The following is a 13,028-nucleotide window of genomic DNA, read 5'->3' on the forward strand; positions in this document are numbered from 1 at the left end:
TCAATTTATCGTTTTATCTATTTATATATTTATGGGGCAGGTCTATGTTGGGAGGTTTTGTGTGTTTGTATGCATATGGACATACATATGCATATGTATATATGGTAATATATGTATGCATATATTGTGTGTCCTATTACCATATATATATATACACCAATCTTTGAAAAAAAGGCATAGTGGTGCTTTTTTTTTTTCCTGATAAACCTCCCAAAGCCTGCCCTCTTCTGCTCAGTGTGACCTATTCCGGACAGCATTTTTCATAAATGTCAGTTCCCTTTCCCCCTTCTCCTATCCATCAGGTTTCTCAGCTGATCATATCCACTCTGCTAAACCCTGGTTCCTCTCCTAATCTGTAGCAGAATGGCTCCTATCCAAATGTCACCTTACAACACTAGACATGATTGAGCATCCATGCAGCAGCCAATGTGCTACTACAGGTGATGTGAGGAAATGTTAGCTTGATAGATAATAGTTTTATTTTTGGTCTTCTTAATCACTCTGCACCTGGTAGGAGTTTGATACGAGCAGATAAGTAGTATCAAGAGACAGATAGAACTTGATGGGAAACACTTTTATGTATGTATTTATTTATTTATTTAGAATATTTGGGTAAGAGAGCTTTTTTTTTTTTTTTCTTTTGGTAGATTTTTTTTGTTATTATTCTTTCAGATTATGAAAGTTAATTTGCTGTCTGCAAATTTGGACTGGAATTCTACAGAGTTTATAAATACAAAAATTAAAAATCAAGAAACTTAATTTTATTAGATTTGAGAGAACTTATTGTTAAAAAAAATGCAATTTTAAAAAATAGAATTTCTAACAAGAGCCTTTGACCTTAAGTCTCTGTCCTCTTTGGTGGTGAGAGGTAAATTACATTTGCTAACTTCATCTATGACATGGCACAAATAACTCCATAAATGTTCCATAATTGTGCTGTGATTATATGGTTATTGCTGCATATTGTCAACAAAATTATTGCCCTGAGGCCCCATAGCTCCAGTGTATGGCACACGGTAATTAACTAAGAAAGGATTAGGATCTAAGGGGCTCCTGAGTAACTCCTTCAGCAAACACACAGGACAATTAGTGTGTTGAATGGACACCTCCAAAGACAGCAACAATGAGGACTGAAACAGTTAGCACATTTTGAAAAATATGAGACTTTTATAGAGGATTTAATAGAGGACTGAAACAATTGCAAAGCAAGAGAGAGAGAGAAGCAGGATAATGTCATGGTTCTGCATTCCACAGCAAAAGTTTCTGTGCTAACTTGTGCAGCTGCTGTCAGGTGAATATCACATCAAGGCCAAGTAAGACTTTGTTGTGTTAAGAACTGCAGAATCTAGGTCTTCTCCCTTTTATTCTCGAAATTAGCAGGTATTGTGGTTGCAAACAGTCAGTTCTGAAGTAGAAGTCGGAAATTTTAACATTGCTCTGGATGAAGACTGGACAGGATCTGCTAAATATGTTTCCAGCCTGTTTGGGAATACTTAATCTATGTAGTCACTGGAGCAGCCAGAAAGAGGGAAACTGGACTGTACTGTTTAAACTCAAGAGCATATGTGTTCTCAGATTTGGCCGTGCTTCCCTCCTCTATCTTCACCATGGGCTAAACTTCAGAGGTCTCTATGATCTGTATATTAGTGATAGACAAAAATAATTTCTATAGCTTAGATGATATGATTATTAGGAGCCCCAATATAACATGGACTAGTATATCATTAGATATTACTGCTTGGCTTCTTGAACACAGGGCAGCTTCTTTGAGCCCTACCTGAAGCTAGGCTAACTGTGCAGATAAGAAGCACATGGGCCATGGGCTTTGCTGTGTTTTATTCTAATCTCAACCCTGTTAACCTCTGAGTATCCAGATTCTTCTTTATCTTTTAAATGCTTTAAATGAGCAACTAGAGTACAAAAAAATAAGTGGAAAAGCACTGCTTTTATTCCTTACTCCAAAGAACAAGGTGGTATTTTGTTGAAAGAAGAGTTTCTACATCTGGGAGAGCCCTATCTATCTTTAAACACATTATATGTGTGGGGGTATGCTGCTGAAATTATGCCTTTCTTTTACTGATTAGCTCACTGCTTGGACTGCTGGTTCTTTTTCTTAGACTTCAAGATCATTATATAAAATATAGAATGTTTAGACTCATAACAGAGTCTTATAACAGACTCTTATAACAGGTGGGTATTTCTCACCTGCCTGCAATTAGGTTTGAACCCAGGTCTGCAGAGTTCCAAATTACTGTGCTAAACACTGACTCATCCTTCCTCCCACATGCTCTCTCTTACCCCTTGCTGTTTCTGGCATGGCATCTTCCTGTCCTTATGCCAAGGGAAGTGGGCATGTGGAGGAGATCCAAGTGTATCAGACTTGTGCCACTCTTGCAATGGTGGGGGGGCAGCATTTACATCTACTCCTTTCAGGCAACTTTTTAGGTTGCTTTTCACTCTCTCAGTAGCACAAAGCTGCTGAAGTTTAGGCCTTGGCTTGACCCTAAAGTATGTGTGAGACTACTGCCAGAAGTGAGTTGCTTGATTGCTCACTGCAGTGAATGGTTATGTGAGTGTTGTACACTTTGTTTGTCTGTTATTCAGATGAGTTTAACTTAAACTTTGACATGGGTGAACTGCTCCCGGGCTATGCAAGTTTTCACCACCAAATCCATCAAACTCCCTTAAAAATTCTTCTTCTGCAAAATGGAAATTTCCATGAGAATCACAACTTATACAAGTTAAGATACAGAGAGCCAAATTCATCCCTGTAGTATATCCACTGAATTCAGAACAGAGCTACAGCAAAGATGAATTGGTCTGGAACATATATGTTGAATATTTAATGCAAATACAACATGCCATAAGTGCATGTCCTGCAGGTAAAATGCAATTATTCTAATTACACTGCAATTACTGTACAGCTACAGAGTAAATTACCTGATTATTTGCATTCTGTGCTATAAAATGTTCTTTTAATTCAGGCTCCAAACCCATGCAAACTCGTTTCCTTGCATAAGAGCTCCAGATATTTTGGTTAGCAGGCATAGCCCTGTCATGACAAAATGTAACCCATCTTTTTATTACTTCATATTCATATCTTGGTGGCCCTTTCCACTAACCTGGTGGTGGCTAGATTTTAATAGTTAGATCTAGAGAGATATTCACAACATGTTGATTTGCCTCAGCAATGGGCAGGTGTGGTGCTGTTGCTAATGCATCTATTTTGCAAGCCAATATGCTTGTAGCATGCCATGGTGTGTTTTGTGGCTGAAATAGCTTGGTGTGCGCAGATGCTTACTCCCTTTCATCATACAGATGGCTGAAACAGGCACAGAGGAGAGTGGGTTAGCACCATAACAGAAGTGGTGAGGCTACCAGTGACAGAGAAAAGTCCTATGAGATAGAATAGGGGGTTACTTGGGAAGAATGTAGAGTCATAGAAAGGTTGGTTAAAAGATGACCTCTGGAGGTTATCTCCATTAACATTCTGGTTAAAAATAACACTTTTTTATGAGATCAGACATAGCTTCATCTAGCCAAGTGTTGAAAGCCACTGAAGATAGAGATTTCATAACTTCCTTGTGGAGCCCTGTTCTAGTGCCATGGAAAGAGTTTTTCCTAATCCCCAACCCCAAACTCCCATCGTGCTCACTACCTTATCACCTACCAGTGCTGAAATTGCTTTTTTCATCTTTGAAACTATCTCTAAAGTTGTTGAAGGCAAAATTAAGGACTAAAGAACTGGACTATGTAAAAGTACACTACTAAGATGGAGGATAGCAGGAAGAACAATTATAAAAAATGATCACTTCCTTAATTCCCTGTGAATACACAATTTCAAAATACAGAACACATATGTAGATGACTCATGTACATGTGTCTATGTGTAATGATGTCTGGAGTATACAGGTTTAAATCTTTCCTGCATAGCAGGGCTGGTGAGGCAAATTTTATAAGGAGCTTTGAGACATGGTGAGAAGAGCTAGGTGATACCTTTTTGTTAAATATTATTATAATGCCCACAAAAACGATTCATTACTGAGAGGTCATATCACCAGAGGTCAATGATTTGCCCCCCAGTTTGGAGTAAAATCATTACTGTTTATTGAGCAGGTATCTTGGATTCCCTTCACCCACCTCTTTCTCTCTGTCTGGAAAACTCTCTGAGGCTTTGTTTTTTATACTCTACAACAAAGGCAATTCAATTAGGACATCAAGCCAGCCCGAAACTGAGGTCTCTAAGGGGCACTAGAGACAGTCTTTTAAGATGTCCAGTCCTGCTGAAACGAATGTCTTTCTTATTAATTTGGGAACACAAAGGTTCTTTCTGACCTTAAGAACCCTGCTTTTTATTGATCAAAATATGTAGTTTTTTTGTTTTGTTTTTGTTTTTCCTTGGGCAAATAATTCAACATGAAGACTGTTTTGTAAGGCAGGCGTATTTTTATTGGAATGCTGTAAACTGTAAAATCACAATCAAAATGATAATTCACATACTAAAATCCAATGAACTGTAGGCTGCTGAATTCTCATTTTTGATATGAAATAGAATATATATAAATATTTATCCTCTGGTCTATATTACAAATAAAATTGAATGTCATTTTCAAAGTCAAATATTTTTAAATATTTCAGAGGGCTACATTCCAAAGATATACAGTATCTCCGGTGAGTTTCTGGAGATTGCAGAAGTCATTCATGCTGCACAAATAGAACATTGATGTCAAATTATAAACAGCGTAGGTGTCGTTAGCAGTAGTAGAAGTAGTAGCTGAGGATTCTCATCACTTTTTATTTGAGAAAGTCCTCTTTTCTTTGTTTCAGTAATATATATATATATATATATATATATATATATTTTTTTTTTTTTTTTTTTTTTTTTTTTTTTTTTTTTGCCTACTATAACTTAAATTTAATTTAAAATTAATTAACTTAATTAAACAATTCAAATCCCCACCCTCACCCCAGTGGCTACCTATGGCTGACTTTTTATTTTATTTTATTTTATTTTATTTTATTTTATTTTATTTTATTTTATTTTATTTTATTTTATTTTATTTTATTTTATTTTATTTTATTTTATTTTATTTTATTTTATTTTATGTGAAATAGCAGCAAAAAGGACTTAGCAATTTCTATTACCACAGAAAGAGAGGAAAAATTAGGTTGCTGCTATTGCTGTTATCCATATATTAAAAAAAAAAAAAAAACAGGTTTGACGTGTGCGTAATTGGGAAGTCCTGACCTTTCTATGATTAAAAGCACAATACTACATGTAGCAATATAACTACAACTGTGTCAAGGTTCCTCTTTTCATATTCTCCCAATCGTGGTTGATGCATAGACATCATTTTCCATATGGTACATGCAGACTGACAGCAACTACTAGCATTTATTTTCTGAAGTTTTGGTCTGTCCCCTGTATACTCCACCCCTTACAACTTCCCCACTCTGTCTAGTGAATCATATTCCTGAAGATTTCTTGTAATCTTGGATTTTTTTTGGATTTGGAATGTCTTGTATTTTCTTCTTCATATTAGGCCTACAAAGATTAATCAGGGATTCCTATGCAACTACTCTCCTTAGCCATCTGTAAAATTTCTGGTAGGACTAAAGGCAAGCAAAATATCTCATATGAACAGGTGTTTGTGAATAGAAAAGGCACATCCCCATGTAATAAGTACATGTGACTACAAAGTACAAGTATATGACTTACTAAAAGTATGAAAAAAAGTTACATTACCTCTACAGAGATTTTTTTCCTTTGAAAATATTTCTAAACACATATTTTCTTGCATAAGCTAAAGTAAAGATTTGAAGTGGACCAAGAAAGAGAAATCTATATATGAGATAACATTAAATACTTTTATATAACAAGTATTAATACTTAAATATACCAATATATATACCAAATTTATTTCCAATACACAGAAATGAGGCTAGAGGAAGGAAGTTTTAACATTCCTTTTTAACATTCCATTTTAACATTCCATTGTTTTAACATTCACCTTTTGGTTTGAAATATAGATATAGACCATCCCAGTGTCTCATTTATGTGCTGTTCAAAGGTTTCCACTAATGGAAAATATGTGAAACACATTTATACAGATAAGTGAACATCTAGAAACATTTCAGGTGACTTTCAGTGGGCCAGAACTGGATGCAAATATTGTACAGATTTAAATTTAGTACCAGCAAATAGTTACTTAAACATAGCTGTATGACTTCTCACAGCCGTTTTTGAACATGATCATTAGAAACATGAGACCAACCTTTGAATTCACCATTTTTTCAGTTCTTTAATTGAAAGACTAATTTGTTCATCAACTCTCAAGTCAGACCGTGTCTTTATAGAGCTGAACAATGATAAACAAGGCCTTAAACAGGTGCTTACTGTATCCTTTTTTTTTTTTCCAGTATTTTGGTTAATGTTTGTGTCTAGTGTAGTGATGGGAGGAGTTATCATAAATCTTCCAACACCCTTCTTTCCAAGTTGATTCACAATTTATGTTCATTTGCCTCTAATGAGATGATTAGAGCTGAATCAGATCAGATTTAATCTGCAGTTAAACTGTGAAGTTATTTTTCCACCAAATGAGGTTATAAAACCAACATCAAGCTTAAGCTGCTGTGTGATTTTTCCTCCTTTTTTTCTTTTTTTTTTTTTGTTTTGTTTTTGTTTTTGTTTGTTTGTTTGTTTGTTTGTTTTGTTTTTAAACTTCAATACTTCACAACTGCAAAACAAGGCATCTATTTGAGCATGGTAAATATGGTAAATACTGACATCTGCTTTTCAGCTACTTGTAAACTACACCAGTTGGGCAATAACTACATAAATACACTATTGAGATAGAGACACATTCAAATATAAGTTAAATTTCTTAGAGATCTTTAAATTTTATTTACTGACATTTCACAGACCCCTTAGTTTTGGTAATAAAACACCTTTTGGCATGTAAATTAACTATGACAATTTAGCCAAAGTCACTAGAGACCTAGGTCACCAGATTCTTTTCATGTCCAGTAGTTGGCAAATGTGTATTAATTCCCCTTCTGTGGGTGCATAACATTTTAGATATTCCTATTTCTCTATTTATCAAATGTGGGTTAATTATTTTCATGCTTACTTCTTGCTTCCCTGTACTCCTCCTATTCATTGAAGTGCTTGTGCCAGATTTGGATGACTGAATCACACCATCTTTCTGCCTGTGAACGTTAACTTAAGAACAGAGCTGATACTGTTGAATAATTTCACATGGCTTCACCAATAACATCAAATGGGGAAGGTCTCTGCCTTCAGGACTAGATTTTCATCCATGACTTGTAAATGAAATAACTAGGAATTAAATAGTAATAATACGCACACACAAGCTGTTAAAGTCTGTTGGAGCTGCAGGGTATCAAGAGTCTCCTCTGCTTTATGTGCATGGGTTACTGTAGGTAACAAGCCACAAAGGGAGGTTGTTTATCAGAAGCAGTACCTGTTCAGAGTAAGGAACAAATTTCAGTATCTGAAACTCACACTGTGACACACTAATAGCTTGAAAAGCACAATAACTGTGTTGTTCAGGCAACTCATAAAACCTGGCCATCAGATCAATCCCTTGAGTCCATGTGAATTCTCCATAGTGTAAAATGCCAGCCCAGTGGTCCTTCCTAGAACAACTGATTGCAAGGTCATAGCCTTAGAAATCAAGGTCTTCATAAACGAAGATCTAATCAAATAACCCAAAGTAACTATATTTAATGCTGTCCTTTCTGCAGCATTTCTATCATATTATATTTAGAAGCATATAGAACTTGTATACTGTACTGTCTGCTTATCTGTAGCTTACCCAGTGAAATATTATTAGTTTTCATATCTATAACTTTTATTGTTTTATCTTTGACAAACTCTGAAATAGTACACTAGTGACATTTTTAAAAATTAGCCTTCTGCGTTTAAAGACCACTCATCATTTTCATCCATCATTGTTCTGGAAATGTCACATTGATTTTATCCTCTTTGCAATAAATGGTAACATCCAAAAAACAAAACAAAACAAAAACAAACAAACAAACAAAAAAACAGTCTGACACTTCAAAATCAGCTGCCACTCTTGGATAGTGCAAAAATAAATAAAAGGACAATTTTCTTGAAGGACAGAAGAGGGAGAAAGAATGTAAGGCAGGGTGAGAGAGAAGAAAAGCTTTCTCTTTCTGGCAATACTGACAGCAACCAAAATAGCAGGAATCATAAATAATGTTTTGTTTTTCCTGTCCCACCAAATTTATATAATTAGTAAATACTGATCAATGAAAATGCCTACTAACATGTCCTAAGAATATTAGTTAAAAATATTTCCAAATACAGTCTAATACACTGAAAAAGGAAATGGGAAGCAAAGATTGTAATTGCGTGCTCCCTTTCCTGATTCCCCAACTCCACTACTAGTCTGTTAAAGTAGCAGACACCTTCAACGGAAACATGGGCCTTAACAAATCTTGCAGAAATTTGCCACTGACCTTAACATCTCCAGCTGTTTGCATCTAATGACAGCAAGTGTTTGCATCTAATGGATAGTCTGAGAAGATGGGACTGAACCAAGAAATTTTCCAGAATTGCCCAAAGCCTCACTGATGTTATTACAATGTAACCTTTGGTGGCATTGGATGATGAATCAACTACCAAGTGCAGATAGTTAGAGGGATTGGAAAGTGGAAGATGCAGGTCCCAAAATGAATGCAGAGTTTGCAGTCAGGTGTCCAGAGCTATGCAGACAGTGATAGAAATGTCTAAAAGGGCTTCAAAATTTAAGGAATCTATGACAAGTTAGGAGAAGAATTCCTCAAGAAAGACTTCAGGATGTTGTGAGGTCATAAGGAAAGGGAGAGAGCAGGTTTTGATTTGTCTTCGCAACCAATAATCTAACAGAAAATAAAAGATTTTTCTGTTTGGATATTTTCACAAAACTTCATATTGTGTCAGTGGAGAGCAAAATCCATTGCATTCTTTTTATGCTATTAAGATTTTTTTTTTTTTTTGGATCCTGAAACAAACAAACAAACAAACCACCAAAACTGTTTTCTTAGTAAACTTGGGAACAATCTCCACTCAGACACAAATATGATTTCAGTTTAGCATTTCATCCTTATTTAGCAAAGCATGTAAACACCCACTTAATTTTAAGCAAGTGCTTAAATCCTATTCCAGTGGCAATTAATCAGTCACTAAAGTTAAGTGTGTGTTTAAATGCTTTGATGATTTGAAGCCTAAACAATGAGCAAAGTAATGACTTACTGAGATTACTCTGCACCAGGAAATACTGCTTATTGGAGAAGGGACAGTATGGTACACCTCAGCCCATTACATGGTAAAATAAAGGACTTTGGATTGCTTATGTGTTTTTGTACAGCCTTTCATCATCATTAAAACAAAGTAACTCCAAAGAAGGAAAAAATATCCTTGAGAAAATTTTAAAGCTCCAAATAAATAATGAGCCATATCATATTTCAATCTGTAATCACAATTTATGGAGATAGTGGAGGCTATGGTATGTTCATCTGTCATGTACATGAGCAATAAGGACATGCCATGAACAATGAGCCTATAAAACAGGATCATAACAGAAGAAAGCTTTAATATACTTATTATTTAAATTAGGATTTAACACAGCAAGCCACTTTTTTACCCCCTAAATTGAACATCAAACATATAATAAAGAGATGTTTTATCTCCTCCATCACAGATGGAATGAGTTTTTAAGTGTTTTCTTGTAGAAATAATATTTGGGCATATATTTGGAGGTAATAGGAATGGATGTAGCCCCTACCCAATTCAATAGTAAAATAGTTTTTAAATCCAAGTATGTTTTATGCTCATGAGGAAACACCTATATGGGACATGCTTGTGTCCGCAGGACAGTAGCATCTTGGCTAATTTAGTCTAAATCCTTACACTGTAGCTTGAGGACACCAAAGGAGCTTAAACATATGAGAATATTCAAAAGCATTGAAGGAAGTACTTCATATACACTTCATATATACTTCATATATGAAGTACACACATAAACCAGAAAGTAAACCTTCCAGTTCAGGGCATACCCAATCAGTAGCTGGAAGGGTTAGAGTAAGTCTGTGTGGTCTGTCTATTCCACAAACCTCTATTAGAGAGTTTCTTGCTGTCCTCCTGAGACTGCCAGTGACTGATGTAGATGGGCTAGGTATACCATTAGACAGAGGTCTGTCATTGCATTCTCTGGATTCCACAGTAAAAATCTGGCAACTAAAATTATTGTTCAGGAGGACTAAAGGTTGAAAGTCACCTGTTAATATTTAAAGGTAAATGAGATAACTCTGATGCAGACACTACATTGCTACTAAACACAGATGCTATAGGCAAATAGGTATTTAAAATCTCATTAGTCACTTTTTTTTTTTTTTTTTTTTTAACTTAGACTAGGCTTCCTCTATATCTTCAGCTACATCTTGTTAGATGCCCGTTTACATTTGTAAAACTGGGATAACATAACTCTTTTTCTTAATCTAGTTGATGTCTTTGGATGAGGAATACCAAAATAATACAGTATTGTCCTATCTGAATAAAGTGTAAATTTTACTTTACATATCCAGGGGTATATATGCTATGGGAAAATGCAGATTATGTGTATTACAATATTTATCCTATTCTACTTTCTCAGAAAGGGTATTAAGTACAAGTACTATTGAATTTGGCACAGAGTTTGAGTAATCTTCTCAACAAGTGAATCTCACTAAGTTTCACATCAGCATCTGATAAAAAAATAAATAAAAAAGCAAACAAGCTAATAATATATCTATATATCTTGCTATAGACAGGATTGCTGAGGGAAAAAAAAAAAAAAAAAAAGGTCTCTTCCTTTAGTTTTATATAGCACTCACAAGAATAGAGGCCCCATATTTGAGGCCAGCAGATGTTACCATAATAATTAACATTAAAAAATTAGGAGCATTTGAAACTGTCAGGCATCCTATCTCTGCTTTTTTCCTTCATCCACTGCTGATATTCATAGGGGAAGCAAACGAAGCTTAAGAACTATCAGGTTCCTTCTTGAATATCTCACAGAGGCTTGAACTTCATAAAGGAATTATCTTAATCATATCATCAAAGGAAAGGGCTTGAAATATGATCTCAGATGAAAACTTCGATGGAGAGAAGCATAGCATAAATTTCTCAGCTCTCAGGCCTTGGAAATTACAGCCATGATTCCATATCTCAGGCTCTGGAAGGAATAATAATTACTATTTGGCAATTTATCAAGGTGAGGGTTCCACTGGAGGGAACATCTTATTCAATTTGGAAGCTAAAATTACACAACTAGTGGGATATTAAATAGCAGCACAAAGCAGGAAGGATATGCAAGGAAAGTGATGGAACAAATCTGAGGTAAAGGTGAAGAACTCCTAACAAGTTTTCAAGCCAGCCTCTGCTTACCTCCTTGTTTACCATTTACATCTTAAGATTCTGCAGCAGAAAAAGTCTTCATAGGATGCTGGCCCAGCTCAGCAGCGAAAAAATAGCAGAACCATTAGCAGATTATCAAACCTGGAGTGGTATAATTGCTCTGCAGGTTTTCCTCTTCCTAGAGGGACACATAGGTGATCTGGGTATATCTCTTGCACGTGTCACAAGCTTTCATGTTGGAACAAAATATTTAACTATATCTTTGAAGATAATTGCAACTTAAGTAGCTATTAGATATGCAGTTAAAAGCATGCTTCTGCTATTGTAAACAATTGGGACTGATATTTTGGAATATTACTGCCCCATGGTTAATATACTGTTCCTGATTGCTACTTCACTGAAAATATGAAGAGAAGTTAGATAACTTAGATTCCTGTATATCCCCCATTTCAGCTGTTAATTGCAGGAGAACAGGAATATATACATGGTCTATAACATGCAGTACTTGCCTCTTCTAACAGACATTTACCATTCAGACTCTTTACCTTAGCCACCTCCTTCATCAAATAGAAATAGAAAGAAATCAGTACTTATAGGCTTTTGTACAGAAACCCCTGAGCAACCTAATCGAAAGTAATTTGGCTTTATTATGAAGTTGGACTTGAGGAACTCATGAGGTCCTTTCCAACCTTAATTGTTCTGTGACTCATAGAATCACAGAATGGTTTGAGTTGGGAGGGACATTAAAGATCATTTAGTTCCAAATCCCCAAGGCAGGGACACCTTCCAATTGACCCGGCTGCCCAAAGTCCCATCCAACCTGGACTTGAACACTTTCCAGGGATGGTGCATCCGCAACTTCTCTAGCCAACCTTTCCAGTACCTTATCAGCTTCATAGTGAAGAATTTCTTCTTCTTATATTTAACCTAAATCTTGCCTGGTTTAGTTTAAAACCATTACCCCTTGTCCTGTTACTACATGCCCTTGAAAAAAGTCTCTTCCCAGCTTTTCTGTAGGCCCCCTTTAAGTACTGGAAGACTACAATAAGGTCTCCCTGGAGCTTTCTCTTCTCCAGGCTAAACAACCTCAACTTTCTCAGCCTTTCTTTATAGAAGAGGTGCTCCAGCCCTCTGATTATCCTCAAGGCCCTGCTCCAGACCCACTCTAACAGGTCCATGTCTTTCTTATGTTGGGGGTCCCAGAATTCCAGCTGGAGCCTTGTGAGTGTGATGAAGGGAGAAGAATCACCTCCTTCAACATGCTAGCTACACCTCTTTTGATGCAGCCCAGGATATGGTTCATTTTCTGGGCTGCAAGCACACATCACTGCCTGGACATTGAGAACAACTCTTTGAATGTGACCATCTTGCCAATTCTTTATCCACTGAATGGTTAGTTAATTTATTCTGTTCATCTAGTCTGCTCTATGACACCATGTGCCTGAGTGCACATATGCTTCTTTAACTCTGACAGGCTTGGTGCCGTGACTACGCCCCTGGGGACCCTGTTCCAGTGCACAACAATGCTGTCAGAGAAGAACCTTTTCCTGTCCAGCCTGAACATCCCCTGTTGCTTGACACCATTTCTGTGGGTCCCTACAGA

Source organism: Anas platyrhynchos, chromosome Z (assembly GCF_047663525.1).
Source record: "Anas platyrhynchos isolate ZD024472 breed Pekin duck chromosome Z, IASCAAS_PekinDuck_T2T, whole genome shotgun sequence".
NCBI lineage: Eukaryota > Metazoa > Chordata > Aves > Anseriformes > Anatidae > Anas > Anas platyrhynchos.